The 15,246-nt window shown below is 48.6% G+C and overlaps 1 protein-coding gene across 16 annotated transcripts in view; it reads right to left on the bottom strand.

Moving 5' to 3' along the window:
• The window catches only part of BRSK2 (BR serine/threonine kinase 2), a 392,408-nt gene that overhangs the window by 115,156 nt on the left and 262,006 nt on the right, over nucleotides 1–15,246 (bottom strand). The gene's annotated exons all lie outside the window — the stretch shown is intronic.

Genomic DNA, 15,246 nt, shown 5'->3' with positions numbered 1-15,246 from the left:
CAGAGATGCTCCAGGTCCCTCAGCAACTTTGTGGCCTCCACCAGACTCTCACTGGTGGTTCTTCGTCTCCTTTGCTGCTGAGGAGCAGTGATTTGCTGGAGGAGCTGTTTTGCATTGCATCTCACGTGATAAATGTGACACCAAGTGAATCAGTGCAGCACAACAGGGACCTGGGAGCAAGAAGCAGTCCCAGACCTCCCACAGAACTGCTGGCAGTCACAGAGAGAAGGGAGAGAATCTCCTGGAGGGAAAAGATTTGCCATGGATGGCTCACCTTGTTGTAAGCAGGGTAATGAAAGGCAGCCCAGCACAGTGGCAGGAACATCATCACCTGAGCCATTTAAAAATAAACCAAAGCTAACATAGGCTCAGCAACAGACTTCTGGTGGCAAGAGGATAGCTTCAAACCTCCCTGGACTTTCTCCATTCCACTTTGTTGTCTCCAGTGGACAACAAAGTGAAATGCTAAACTTCAGGGAATTAAAATGGTATCTTATGCATTTTTTTTTGGTCAAAACAGAAATGGTTACAATAAACATGGTAATAATTTTCTTCATTAAAATGAGTGATAAAGAGACAAAAATCTTGACATGCACCTCACTTTTGGAATATGTAGGTTATCTCCTCTCTCAGAAGAGATAACCAGCTGTCAGTCAGCTAAGTACCCTTTGGTTAACTGGAGATCACTCTTAGGATGTTAGGGTTTGGAAGGGACCCAAAGAGATCATCGAGTCCACTCTTCATCCACATTGCATTTTTTGAACAGGACCTTGAACCACTGAGAAGAAAGTTGAGTGCAGTGTGGAGTCTACATTTTCAAGTCTCATCCCTCACTTGCTAAGCCTTGTCTGGTAAGAGGCTTTGCTGTCTAACCCATTCTCCCTCTCATACCAGAGACAGACCTGGCTTAACCACCCCATCGGGCAGAGTCTGGCCTGGCACAGAATCAATCCTAAAATCCTCACTGACAGCACTCTCTTTCACTGTGCCCAGCTGAAGCTGCATCCAGCAGTGCATCTTGCCCCTTCCCCCCAAAAAAAACCCCAATCCCAAACCCAACTGCTGGCTGCTGCCTTTGCTGGGAGGTGTTTCAGAGAGCTGACTGCAGAACACCCTCTGCACAGCTTCCAAACGCACGGGTTCGGAAAATTACAGACCCAAGCATTTCTGTCACCCACAGCAGGAACTGCAAAGCAATTTATTTTCATCAACTTCATCTTATTAAAAACACTCCACACACACACCAAAAAAAAAAAGGGAAAACAAAAAGAAAAGAAAAGGCACTGACACGTTGTATGAAAAATAAAACAAATTGAAAGACAGGGAAGCATTTACAAGGTTGTTCATTTGGTTTCTGGCTTGGGTAGTTTTTCTTGCTTGCCACCGAGAAGCATGAGATACAATAAAGGAAATGAACAGGGGGAGAACACTGGGGAAAAGATTTGTGCTTGTGACAAGTCAAGGGACACAGAGCAGTGCAGCCACGATGTATTCTGATCTGACAAAGGCCTCAACGTGACGGGAGTGAGAAGGACGACAAAGGCATTCCCTGGCGGCCAGGAGTGAGGAAGAAATGCTGCAGGGAGTGTGCCATGGGGGCTAGGTGGGGATGCTGCAGCTGGGGTCTCTGTGTTTGCATTTGCAGCTGATTCCTTATTCCCTCCAGTGTGATGTGGAGGTTGTTAGGATAGCTCCCAACTAGGAGAGCTGGGATTAAACGAGGGCATGATTCAGCACCTGCCTCAGTCCCTGTGCAAGCCCATGTTCTACTGGCATGTTACATGGCACAGCAGCAGTGCACCTTTCATAGACTAATGGAATGGTTTGGGTTGGAAGAGACCTTAAAGATAACCTAGTTCCAAAACCCCCTGCCATGGGCAGGGACACTTTCCACTCATCCAACGTGGCCCTGAACACCTCCTTTCATAGACTAATGGAATGGTTTGGGTTGGAAGGGACCTTAAAGATAACCTAGTTCCAAAACCCCCTGCCATGGGCAGGGACACTTTCCACTCATCCAACGTGGCCCTGAACACTTCCTTTCATAGACTAATGGAATGGTTTGGGTTGAAAGAGACCTTAAAGATAACCTAGTTCCAACCCCCCCTGCCATGCGCAGGGACACTTCCCAATCATCCAACGTGGCCCTGAACACCTCCAGGGAGGGGACATCTACAGCCTCACTGGGCAATCTTTTCTAGTGTATCTCCACTCTCACTGTAAAGAACTTCTTCCTAATCTCCATTCTACATCTTCCCTCCTCAAACTTCAATCCATTCCCTCTCATCCTATCACTACAACTCCTTGTAAAAAGTCCCTCCCCAGCTCTCCTGTAGCCCCTTCAGGTACTGGAAGGCTGCTCTAAGGTGTGCCCAGAGCCATCTGTTCTCCAAGCTGAACAACCCCAACTCTTGCAGCCTGTTGCTACAGAGGAGGTGCTGCAGCCCTCTGCTCATCTTCATGGCCTCCTTCGGACCCACTCTTTCTTGTGCTGAGGGCACCAGAATTGGACCCAGTATTCCCAGACAGCCTAACAGGAGGGGTTTAAGCATCTCCAAGTGCTGTGCCAGTTCCCTCACTGCTCAGCTCACCCAGGCCCCACTAAAGGCTCTCTAGCTGTGTCCATCCATCTGTCTGTCTGTGTGTGAGTGGGGCTGAATGACTCCATCAGAGAGAGAATACACACTCTGAAAAGCCAAACAGAGACAGCAAAGGATAGAAAGAGCATTATTCCAGGCATACAGACACTACATCTTCTCTGAACCTCTGGCATAGAAGGGAACCCAGATCCCCTGAGTCTGCAGCAGCATCTAAAATCCTTTACTTCAGCAAAGGGCCACAGGACTGGCAGCCTGCTGGTGCCAGCTCTTGAAGAAGCAAGCAGAAGGGAAATAAGACACAGCCTGTGGGGGAAGAGAAACACTAAGGCATTTTCCTGAGTTTCTGCTTTCATCTTTCCCAGTTATGACAATTTCTCACCTGACTACAGTGCTACCTCTCCCACTGAGAGCATTCTTAAAGTTCCAGGACAGTAACCAGAAGTCTTCTACTGCATCTGGAGACCAAAAGTGACTTAGTATTGAATGAGGAGGTTTTTTTTTCCTCAATCCTGACTATGTAACATCAACAGCATCAGTCAGAGGAAATTCTGCTCTGTAACAGCCACTGCAGGGAGGCTGAAGGAAAGGGAAGACTCAGGCTCTGTCTGGCAGCATGCACACTATCTGCTGTGATAATACAGAGAGGAGCTGTATCAGGACAAAAGGCTCTGTAAGAGCACTTAGCTCTCCCATCTCTGATGCTCTGGACACACATCAGCTCTTCTAATCCTTGCACTGCAGACCAGAGAAGCATTACAATTACCAACCTTCTGTTCTTTTCTGATAGGGAACTGTCAACCATGAGGGTAGTGAGAACCTGGAACATGTTGCCCAGGGAGGTGGTCAAAGCCTCATCCCTGGAGGTGTTTAAGGCCAGGCTGGATGAGGCTCTAGGTAGCCTGATCTAGTGTGAGGTGTCCCTGCCCATGGCAGGGGAGTTGGAACTAGATGATCCTTGTGGTCCCTTCCAACCCTGACTGATTCTGTGATTCTATGATTCTAAGTAAAGTGACATGTCCAGGGTTACAGTTACCCAGTGTCAGAGTTGGGATTAGTATATGTGGGCCCTTGTACCTCCTCCTATGTGCTGTTCTCACCACCAATTTCCTCTCTGCTTGCTAGGGCAATGGAAAAGCAAGAGACAGCATTAGGCTTCTGAAACTCAGCATGAGGCCAAGTGTTAAAAATCAAGTCTCAGTTGCTTGTTTTCTAGATGTTTTTTAAGAGGCTGCTTCACAAAGACACTAAGGTCCACAAGATAGCTCATGTCCCTGCTTCAAGCTAAGACATCAAATCATAGAATCATAGAATGGTTTGGGTTGCAAGGGACCTTTACAGTCCAGTCGCCTCCTGCAGTCAGCAGGGACACCTGCCACTAGAGCAGGCTGCCCAAGGCCCTATCCAACCAGGCTTGGAATGGTTTCACCATTCAGCAGTTAAATATCCAGGCAAACCACTCTGTGCTCCCACAACATCCTCCCTACACTTGGAAGAGCACCACTGTTAACGACAGAGCTACACCATCATTATTTTTCATCTCCTTCCTGAAGACTGTTCTTGGCTGTGATGCTTGACAACAGCTTGGACTTCCCCATCACAGGCTTTCCAACAGCTGCTTTGTGGTTTGGATTCTAAATCCACCAGGGTGTAGGCTCTGGGTTTAAATTTCAGAATCATTTTGGTTGGAAAAGACCCTTAAGGTTATGAAGTCCAACTGTTAACCCAGCCAGGTCACCACTAAACCATGTCCCTGTGCACTGTTTGTCCCATTCTTGTCCAGGGCCAGCACAGCAACATCTTCTCTGTGACCAGACTGCCTCTGTGATACAATCCTGTGAAGACATCACTTAAAACAGCAAGGACACTTGTGGTGATGATTCTCCCTGCCCATCTGGTGGACAATTTATTAAAGGCTGCCTTTAGCCAACTGCTCAGGAGCTTTGAAGAGTAATCTTCAGAGCTCTCTTTGAGACAAGGCAGTCCCACAGGACCTCCAGAGAAGGAGTGCAACAAAAGGAGCAGATTCACAGTGTGAGGGTGCTGGAGCCCTGGAGCAAGGTGCCCAGAGAGGTTGTGCAGTCTCCTTCTCTGGAGAGATTCTAAACTCACCTGGGCATTGTGATTCTGGGCAAGCTGCTTTAGCAGGGGGCTTGGACAAATTTGGGTGCATAGAGCGTGGCCAACAGGTTGAGGAAGGTTCTGCCCCTCTACTCTGCCTTAGTGAGGTCACACAGAGAGTACAGGGAACTACTGGAGAGAATCCAGCAGAGGTTACAGAGATGCTGAGAGTCCTGGAGCAGCTCTGTGAAGGGCAAAGGCTGAAAGCCCTGAGGCTGCTGAGTCTGGAGAAGAGCAGCTCCAGAGGGGATCTGAGCAATGCTCAGCAAGAGCTAAAGGGTCAGGGGCAAGAGGATGAAGCCAGACTCTTGTCAGTGGTGCCCAGAGACAGGACAAGGAGCAATGGGCATGAACTGGAATCCAGAAGGTTCCACCTAGGCTTAAGAAAAAAACTTTTGTTTGAGGGTGCTGGAGGCCCAGAGCAGGCTGCTGAGAGAGGATGTAGTGTCTTCTTCTCTGGAGAGATTCCAGCACCCCCCAGCCATTGTGCTCATGGGCAAGATGCTGTGGGTAGTAGGGCTGCAGTAGGGCTGCTTTAGTAGGTGCTTGGGCTTTAGTAGGGCACTTGGGCTGGAAGATTTCCAGAGGTCTCCTCCAATCCCCAGCATGCTGGGGTTCTATGACCTAGAGTCCTCTTCTCTCCATATATTAATTAGTGCTCACATCTGTACAAACCCCTTCAGATTTGGCCACAGAACCACACACAGATAGCCTGTGCTCAGCACTGTCACCAATCCTGATGAGCTCTGAAGCATCTCACAGTAACCCACACCTCTCCGGCAGATCAGTCACAAGAACTAACTGCTCCTTTTGACCCTTTCACCTGAGAGCTGGGAAACTCATTACATTCCAATGCTCTGGTGAACCAGAAAGAGATCTGACTGGAATGCCTGACTGATGGAGAAAGTCCTCTAGGAAAAAGAAGTCCTGATGATCCCTTGTCCATGCTACTTGCAAACTATCCCTCCACATATAAAGATGAACCTAGGTGCAGCAGGGAAGAGGTTAAATGCTAACCAACCTAGACTGAAGTGTGGAAGCTCTTTGACAGCTTCTTCTCTCCACTGTTTTCTATTGATTAAATAAGCTCCATCAGATATTAAGCCTCTTGTTATTGGTGCAGCCTATAAATTATTCACAAGTTATATAAATTCTTATGGTGGGCATGAATTTTTAAACCCTAATTTGGCACCAGACCAAGAACTCTATGTTTTTTGTTTTGGTTTTGGGGTTTTTTTCCCTTGCCTGCATGGAAATGTGCACAAGTTAGGGTTTGTTTTTGTCCAGAAGACAATTTTAACCCTTCAATGCCTGTCTGAATGCAGATTTTGCTTGCTCGTTAGGTTTGAGCAGGTTGGAACTTGTGGGGAAGAAAGAGGTAGCAGGAGATGGTGCTGCTGTGCTCTGCACCTTTGATTTATCAGGGTTGAAAGGTGTTTTGAGCAGTGCTTTCACTGTGTGTAGTTGTGCATGTCAAGGCACTGCAGCAGCCATCCTCTTTGGACACATGATATGGAATGGATCCAGCCAGAGAGATCCTCAGCACAGGGTGGGCAGAGTTGAAGCAGCACACATCAGCTCACTGCTGCCCTTCTGCCAGTGACCATACAATTCTGGGGTTTATTCTTCAGAGCTAAGTGGGATTTCCTTTAACAGCAAGGGCCCAGACACACACAACAGTGCCTGCCAAAGAGCAATCAAGGATGCAAGGACACAGTGGCTCTGGAGCTGCATCTCCATGGGAGCTTTGCCCATGGCACAGAACTGCTCTATGATGGGCTGGGTTTCTCCCAAGCCCAGCACCACAGCCTGCCTGGTATGCAGATGGATCAAATGCCAAAGCCCTGGGCTACAAATAACAAAAGATGCTGAATCCTTTTTTGTCTTTCTTGAGTCCTCTGGCAGCTCAGAATTATTTTTCAACAATTAAGGATGCAAGGACACAGTGGCTCTGGAGCTGCATCTCCCTGAGAGCTTTGCTCACAGCACAGAACTGCTCCAAGATGGGTTGGGTTTCTCCCAAGCCCAGCACCACAGCCTGCCTGGGTATGCAAGGAGACATCAGGCAGTGAGCAGAGGACACAGACAGGCATTTGGATAGAGCTTATGCAGAGCATGGTGCACAGGGTGCAGCATTAGCCATCACCGTCACCTCTGTGCCAGCCCTGCTTCGTGCCAGGCTGGCACTCTATTGCAAGTGGTGACTCTTGCCCTCACCACAGTATGTCCTCCCTTTCTCCTGGCCTGTTGCCAGCTCCTGGTCTCCAGCCTTACCCTTGACTCAAAGCCTTACATGCCCTGGCCCCGCTCCTGAGCCACCTGGCTTTCACAGACTCAGAGAATCACAGAACCATAGAATCAGTCAGGTTTGGAAGGGATCACAAGGATCAGCCAGTTCCAACTCCCCTGCCATGGGCAGGGACACCTCACACTAGATCAGGCTGCCCACAGCCTCATCCAGCCTGGCCTTAAACACCTCCAGAGACAGGGCTTTGACCACCTTCCTGGACAACCTGTTCCAGGGTCTCACCATCCTCATGATGCAGAACTTCTTCCTAACATCCAGCCTGAATCTCCCCATTTCTAGCTTTGTTCCATTCCCTTTGTTCCTTTCCTTTGGCTCCACACACTTCAGACTCCTGACAGTGCTAAAATGAGCCAAGGGCAGAAGAAAAGCAGCAGAGATGTGGTGCTAAGGCACACAGTTTAACACCAGACTTGGTAGAGTTAAATAAAGGCTGGACTTGATGATCCTAAAGGGCTTTTCCAAGAAAAAAGAAGCTATAAAAAATGGTTAAAATAGCTGGTTATGAAAATTGCTCTTAATTATAACCAGAGCTGGGATGGAATATCATTCTGTCTTTTAATCCTGGTTTGTTCTCTTTTCCTGCATCCTCAGTATCTCACACATCACAACCAAACTACCAACAAGCATATCTACAATGACATTAATTTTCAGCACTCAGCCCTTGGAGCTGCTCCAATATTCTAAGCCCTCCTTCTGCCTTTAGACAAATTTGGCTGCATAGAGTGTGGCCAACAGGCTGAGGAAGTTTCTGCCCCTCTACTCTGCCCTAGTGAAGTCACACATAAGAGTACAGGGTCCAGCTCTGAGCTCCCCAGTTCAAAAGAGAGAGGGAACTACTGGAACAGTCCAGCAGAGGTTACAGAGATGCTGAGGGGCCTGAAGCAGCTCTGTGAGGAGCAAAGGATGAGAGCCCTGGGGCTGTTGAGCCTGGAGAAGAGCAGCTCCAGAGGGGATCTGAGCAATGCCCAACACGAGCTAAAGGGTCAGGGGCAAGAGGATGGAGCTAGACTCTTGTCAGTCATGCCCAGTGACAGAACAAGAGGCAATGGGCATGAACTGGAACTCAGGAGGTTCCACCTAAGCTTAAGGAAAAACGTTTGTTTGAGAGTGCTGGAAGTCTGGAGCAGGCTGCCCAGAGAGGTTGTGGAGTCTCCTTCTCTGGAGAGCTTCCAACCTGCCCTGGCCATCGTGCTCCTGGACAAGCTGCTGTGGGTGTCTGTGCTTTAGCTGGGGGCTTGGGCTGGATGACTCCTAGAGGTCCCTTCCAACTCTCATCATGCTAGGATTCTGGGATTCCCTTCAGATGGATCAAATGCCAAAACCCCGGGCTATGAGGAACAGAAGATGCTGAATCCTTTTTAGTCTTTCTTGTGTCTTCTGGCACAAGATTGATTCAACAAAAATAATCAAAATTACAGGAAAACCCTGTGGGAGAGGCCTGGCAGTGTGAATGCCTCTGCAGACACTATCAGAGCTGTAAGGCTTGGATTCCTGCTGTCTGCTTGTCCTGTAGGAGCCAGAACTGTGAGCTGTGCATGGGTAGGAGGATGCTTTAATTGTGTTATCTGGCTCACTGGGAAGCACCTTCACCTCTGAAATGAGGAGGTGCTGTGCTGTGTTCCTTGCAGTGAGCCTTGGGCATTTGCCCAGTGGCAACACTGCAACTGCAGAATGATAAGAAAGAGACTTGCTGGGCTTCAAAAAGAGCAGAGTGCACTTCAGAGAACAGTACTGTGATATCCACCCCCTCCCTCAAAGGAGATGCTTGGGTAATCTGCTGAACAAGTGGAACAAAAGGATGCAAAATAAAAGCTCTCAGAAAATGTGGTCTCTTAAATGGGAAGATTTGATTGGGTTAATGGTTTGACTTGAGGACCTTAAAGGTCTCTTCCAACCAAAACAATTCTGTGATTCTATTCATCTATGTACAACAATCTGTATGCATCTATAAATAGAAATGTACAGAACTGTACAGACACTGGGAGAAAGGGAAACAAGAAACACTAGTGTGAACACTCTGGAAGCAAAGGCCATGGAGTGGTCCTACAATATCTTTATTATACCTCATTTCTACTACTTAACCACCCTCCAATAATTTCAACTTAAAAGCTACTCAAAGGAGCTCAAATAGGTAATGCCAGCCCTGTTGAGAGTCCTGCAGTCAGCTTTGTTCCCTTTGGACAGGGAAAATCCAGCGCCTGGGGACTGGCTAAGGACTTGAGGCTGCCATGCTAAGAGCTTCTCCAACAGGGGGACAACTGAACTGCTTTTCTGAGATCAAAAGGAAATCTGAATGTACTGCAGCAGAAACACAGAATTGCTTTGGCTGGAAAAGACCTCTAAGATCATCCAGTCCAGCCATGTGCTAACTCTAGTAAGTCACTGCTAACCCATGTCCCTCAATACCACAAGATCAAGTTCCTTATTAGGACCTGGTCTAGTGGGGATGTCCCTGATGACTGGGCAGGGGCTGGACTAGATGACCTCTAGAGGTCCCTTCCAGCCCAGGCCACTCCATGATTCTATGATTCTGTGATCTCCATGTCCTTTAAACACTTACAGGGAGGGGGATTTAACCACTTCCATGTGGAGTCTGTGCCAGTCTTTGAGAATCCTTTCAGTGAAGAAGTTTCTTCTAATATCCAAACTAAACCTCCTCTGGTGCAACTTGAGGCTATTTCCTCTCATCCTATCATTTATTACTAGGGAGCAGAGACCAAGCCCCAGTAAATAAACACTTCCAAGACTTAAAAATAAAGCCCAAGATTGTTTCCTAGGAAAACTCTAAGTCATGCACTTCCCTGATGAAGGACTGCAGGACTGGGCCTTGCATGGTTCCTCTTACTTAATCCTCAGCAAGCCTGCTAGTGAGAACCTCCTGCTTATTGTCACTGCAGTGTCTGTAACAGTGCCTGACCCCTGTCTTCCTCTCCAGTTGCTACACTCAAAGCAGGACCTGGGAAGTCCTTCTTTCCCTGTACTCAGCACTGTTTAGGCCACACCTTGAATACTGTGTCCAGCTCTGGGCCCCTCAATTTAAGAAAGATGCTGAGGTGCTTGAATGTGTCCAGAGAAGGGCATCAAGGCTGGGGAGGGGCCTGGAACACAGCCCTGTGAGGAGAGGCTGAGGGAGCTGGGGGTGTGCAGCCTGCAGCAGAGGAGGGTCAGGGCAGACCTCATTGCTGTCTGCAACTACTTGAAGGGAGGCTGTAGCCAGGTGGGGTTGGTCTTTTCTTCCAGGCACCCAGGGACAGAACAAGAGGACACAGCCTCAAGCTGCAGCAGGGCAGGTTCAGGCTTGATGTTAGGAAGTTCTTCCCAGCAAGAGTGATTGGCTTTGGAATGGGCTGCCTGGGGGAGTGGTGGAGTGCCCATCCCTGAAGGTGCTTAACAGGAGACTGGATGAGGCACTTAGTGCCATGGTTTAGTTAATTAGAAGGTGTTGGGTGATAGATTTGACCTGATGATCTCAAAGGTCTTTTCCAACCTGGTTAATTCTGTGATTCTGTGACTCTGTGAAAGTGCAGGATGAAGAGCTGGAAGTCTGAGAGCTCAGAGTTCTCTCCATCTCTCCAAGCATCTTGTTCAAAAGCCACCAGAACTAACCAAAACTGACTGCTAGGCTAACACACACAAGCTAACTGATGTTGATTATTATTATTTTCTTTTTAAAAAAACCCTCATTTTCAGTGTTAAATAAACTGTGGAAAAAGGATTTGATTCATGGTGGCATTAGGAATCTGCTCAAGCAAAGCCCCTTGTCACAAATTAAATCATAAACTCAGAGTCAAACATGATTTGTGAAATTAACATTTACGGAGGAAATACTCCCTGGCACTGCAGCCTGATTAGTCTCTGGCTGCTGAAATATCACCTCTGACTGGTGAGCTCCTCTGAAACCACACCACTGCCACCACTGCTGGGATGGCATTTGTGATGGGCAGGGGCTGCCACAACCAGACAGCAATCCTGTTTCTGATGCTGCTGAGAACTAGAGGTCACGAATCATTACTTGGGAAAGCACATACAGTGTTTTCAGTTGGAAGTGACCTCAAAGATCATCTAATTCCAAGCTCCACACCATGGGAAAGGGCACCTGCACTAGATCAGCTTGCTCATGGCCCCACCCAACCTGGCATTGAACACTTCCAGGGTTGGAGCCACCACTGCTTCACTGGGCAACCTGTTCTAGTGCCTCACCACCTTCATTGGAAGAATTTCTTCCTAATGCCTAATCTAAATCCAGCTTCTTCCAGTTTGAAGCCATCACCTCCCATTCTGTCACTCTGTGCCTTAAAAAGTCCCTCCTCATCTCTCCTGTAGCCCCTTCAAACACTGGAATGCTGCTCTAAGGTGTCCCTGGAGCCTTCCCTTTCACAGGCTGAACAGCCCCAACTCTATCAGCCTGTCCTCACAGAGGAGGTGCTCCTGCCCTCTGATCATCTTCCTGGCTTCCTCGGGACCTGCTCTAACAGTTTCATGTCCTTCTTGTGTTGAGGGCTCCAGAGCTGGACACACTACTCCAAGTGGGGTCTCTCCTTCATGTATCATTAGCCCAAACTACTGCCTATTTCCTTTGTGAAAGACTAAAGCAGAACTCTCTTAACATCACCAGACAGATCAGGTTTATATGCTTATAAAGATACAGATTTGGTTCCAAGGCCACATGAGGTGGTACAAAGCTTGAGATAACATTGTGGTATGGTTATAATTTAGGTGGGCATGGCACGGATTGGGCTGAGCCCCTACATGCTTGTACCACTTGGCTCCTTCCATGCTCTCTTCCATCTCAAGATGTAGCCAAGGCCACAGCTGTTCTAATTGTGAACATGGAGGCTTGGCAGCAGCTCTCCATTGTGCCCCTTCCTGAAGCTAGTGACTAATAAAAAATGAAGTATAATTAGCAGCATCTCTCAGCAGAGGGATTCAGTGACTGTGGTGAAATGCAGACAGCTCAGTCTCACAGGCTAAGGAGCTGCAGCCCTGTGGAAAAGGATTTGGAGGACACGAGCAGACAGTGTGCACTTGCAGCCCAAAAGGCCAATCACATCCTGGGCTGCATCAAAAGATGCTTTGCCAGCAGATCCAGAGAGGTGACTCTGCCACTTTGCTCTGCTCTGGTGACACTTCACCTGGCGTATTTGTCCAGCTCTGTAGCCCTCCATACAAGAAGGACATGGACCTGATGGAACAGGTTCAGAGGTGACCACAAAAATGATCAGGGCCTGCTACAAGGACAGGCTGTGTGAGCTGAGGGTGTTCAGCCTTGATAAGAGAAGGCTCCAGGGAGACTATTAGCAGCCTTCCAGTACCTGAAGTGGGCTACAAGAAGGATGGAGAGGGACTATTTACAGAGTCACAGAACCACAGAATTAACCAGGTTGGAAAAGACCTTTGAGATCATCAAGTCAAATCTATCACCCAACACCTTCTAATTAACCAAACCATGGCACTAAGTGCCTCATCCAGTCTCCTGTTAAGCACCTTCAGGGATGGGCACTCCACCACTCCCCCAGGCAGCCCATTCCAAAGCCAATCACTCCTGCTGGGAAGAACTTCCTAACATCAAGCCTGAACCTGCCCTGCTGCAGCTTGAGGCTGTGTCCTCTTGTTCTGTCCCTGGGTGCCTGGAAGAAAAGACCAACCCCACCTGGCTACAGCCTCCCTTCAAGTAGTTGCAGACAGCAATGAGGTCTGCCCTGAGCCTCCTCTGCTGCAGACTGCACACCCCCAGCTCCCTCAGCCTCTCCTCACAGGGCTGTGTTCCAGGCCCCTCCCCAGCCTTGATGCCCTTCTCTGGACACATTCAAGCACCTCAGCATCTTTCTTAAATTGAGGGGCCCAGAGCTGGTCACAGTATTCAAGGTGCGGCCTAACCAGTGCTGAGTATAGGGGCAATGGCTTCAAACTAGAGAAGAAGAGATTCAGGTTGGATTTTAGGACCAAGTTCTTGACTATGAAGGTGATGGAACACTGGAACAGGTTGCCCAGGATAGTGGTTGAGGCCCCATTTCTGGAGATATTCAAGGTGAGGCTCAAAAGGGCTCTGGGCAACCTGCTCTAGGCTGAGGATGCCCCTACTGATTGCAGGGAGAGGTTGGGCTGGACGACCTTTGGAGGTCCCTTCCAACCCAGCCCATTCTATGACACTACAGCACAAAGCTCACTTAGTGATTGTTAAGGGCTAAATGGTCACCAGGAAGCACAGCATTTTTAGAAGGCAGGATATCCAGATATAGCCTGAAGAGATGAGATACTTCCCTTTCCAAGGTGATTTTCAGCAGGGAGGTACCTTCCTGCCAAGGAATGCTGGCAGTTTGTGGAACTCTTGGTGTAAGACCATCCCTGCTGTGCTCAGCACTAGGTACACAGGGACCAAAATAGTCCCTGAGTCTTTTGGGATAAGGAAGGAGAGCTCAGCTGAGCTGCTGGCTTCACAAGCATTCAGAACAAGAAGAAAGCTTCAGCAATTGTATAATCCATCCCCTTGCTCCCAAATGATGGCCATGGCTTTTCTTTGTGTATTTGCAGCTTGTCTCAAGTGCTCTGCACCTGCCTGCAACATGTGGGCTGCGTCTGTCCGGCTGTGTGTGTTGGTGTGTGCTCACCTAAGTTACACAACAGACAGACCAGCAGGGATCACAAAGATTTCCCCCTCTTTCTGAGCCAAAAGAAAGCTCAGGGACTTGTTCTACCTCCTCTCTTCCCAGGACTAAAGGAGAGCCTAGTGGCTGTAAAACCTCATTCTCTTCCTGAACATTGGAGACTTGCTCCTGCAGTTTCACCAGAGTCATGGAGAGCTAATTGCCTGTTTCCCCCTGGGCCCTGGAAATCTACACCTTCACCACATGCAGAAGTCTTCTGTAGTTCCTCCTAAAGTCTTCCAAGATGGTGCCCTTAGAATCCCAGAGCTCTGCCTCTCAATCCTGAAGGGGGAGAGAGTGCAGGAGGCCTATTTCTGACTCCTGGCAATCTACATCCTTTTCTGAATCCCAGAAGCCTACTTTTGTTTCTTCTGAGCCACAGGGATCCCTCTCCTCTGTTTACTCTGAAGGCTGGAAACCTGTTCTCAGGATCACAGGATGTCAGGGGTTGGAAGTGACCCAAAGAGATCATCGAGTCCAACCCCCCTGCCGGAGCAGAACCATACAACCTAGCTCAGGTCACACAGGAATGCACCCAGATGGGCCTTGAAAGTCTCCAGAGAAGGAGACTCCACAACCTCTCTGGGCAGCCTGTGCCAGTGCTCTGGGACCCTTACAGGAAAAAAGTTCCCCCTTGTGTTGAAGTGAACCTGTGCTGCAGCATCCATCCATTGCTCCTTGTCCTATCCCAGAGAGCAGTGAGCTGAGCCTGGCCCCCCTCCTGACCTCAGCCCACAGATATTTATTAACATTGACTAAATCCCCTCTCAGTCTTCTCTTCTCCAGACTAAACAGCCCCAGGTCCTTCAGCCTCTCCTCATCAGGCAGTGCTCCAGTCCTCTAATGATCTTCGTAGCCCTCCACTGGACACTCTCCAGCAGCTCCCTGTCCCTCTTAAACTGGGGAGCCCAAAACTGAAGGCAGTACTCAAGATGAGGTCTCAGCAGGGCAGAGTAGGGGGGAAGGAGAACATCCCTTGATCTGCTGGATACACTCCTCCTAATACCCACCAGGATCCCATTGGCCCTCTTGGCCACAAGAGCACACTTCTGTGCCATGGATACCTTGTTAGCCACCAGGACTCCCAGGTCACTCTCTACAGAGCTGCTGTCCAGCAGATCACCTCCCAACCTGTACTGTCTATTCTGTCCTGACATGTGGAAGCATTCTCCTCTTCTTTCTCCTGAGCATCAAAAGTCTAGTCACACTATTTCCTCTGGCTCTTGGAAGCCTTCTAGCCTGCCTGAGGTCCATAAGCTTGGTGATTCAGTATCTCCTGAATCCTGGAAACTCTCTGAGTGTCCTGCAGATCTATTTTTTTTTATATTGAAACTCAGCCACCTGAGCTGCTTCATACTTTAATTGTAAAAATAAAAACATATAAAAAAAATCCTGCTCTAGCTGAAGATGTTCATAAACTCAATCACAGGAAATTCCATCTCAATATGAGAAAAAAGTGCTTTACACTGAGGGTGCTGGAGCCCAGAGAGGTTGTGGAGTCTTCTTCTCTGGAGACTTTCAAAAGCTGCCTGGATGTGTTCCTGTGTGACCTGCCCTAAGTGGTCCTGCTTTGCAG

The sequence above is a fragment of the Pogoniulus pusillus genome, chromosome 24 (assembly GCF_015220805.1).
Source record: "Pogoniulus pusillus isolate bPogPus1 chromosome 24, bPogPus1.pri, whole genome shotgun sequence".
In the NCBI taxonomy this organism is placed as follows: domain Eukaryota; kingdom Metazoa; phylum Chordata; class Aves; order Piciformes; family Lybiidae; genus Pogoniulus; species Pogoniulus pusillus.
The sequence above is the reverse complement of the archived record's forward strand: the minus strand, read 5'-3'. Positions and strand labels throughout refer to the sequence as shown.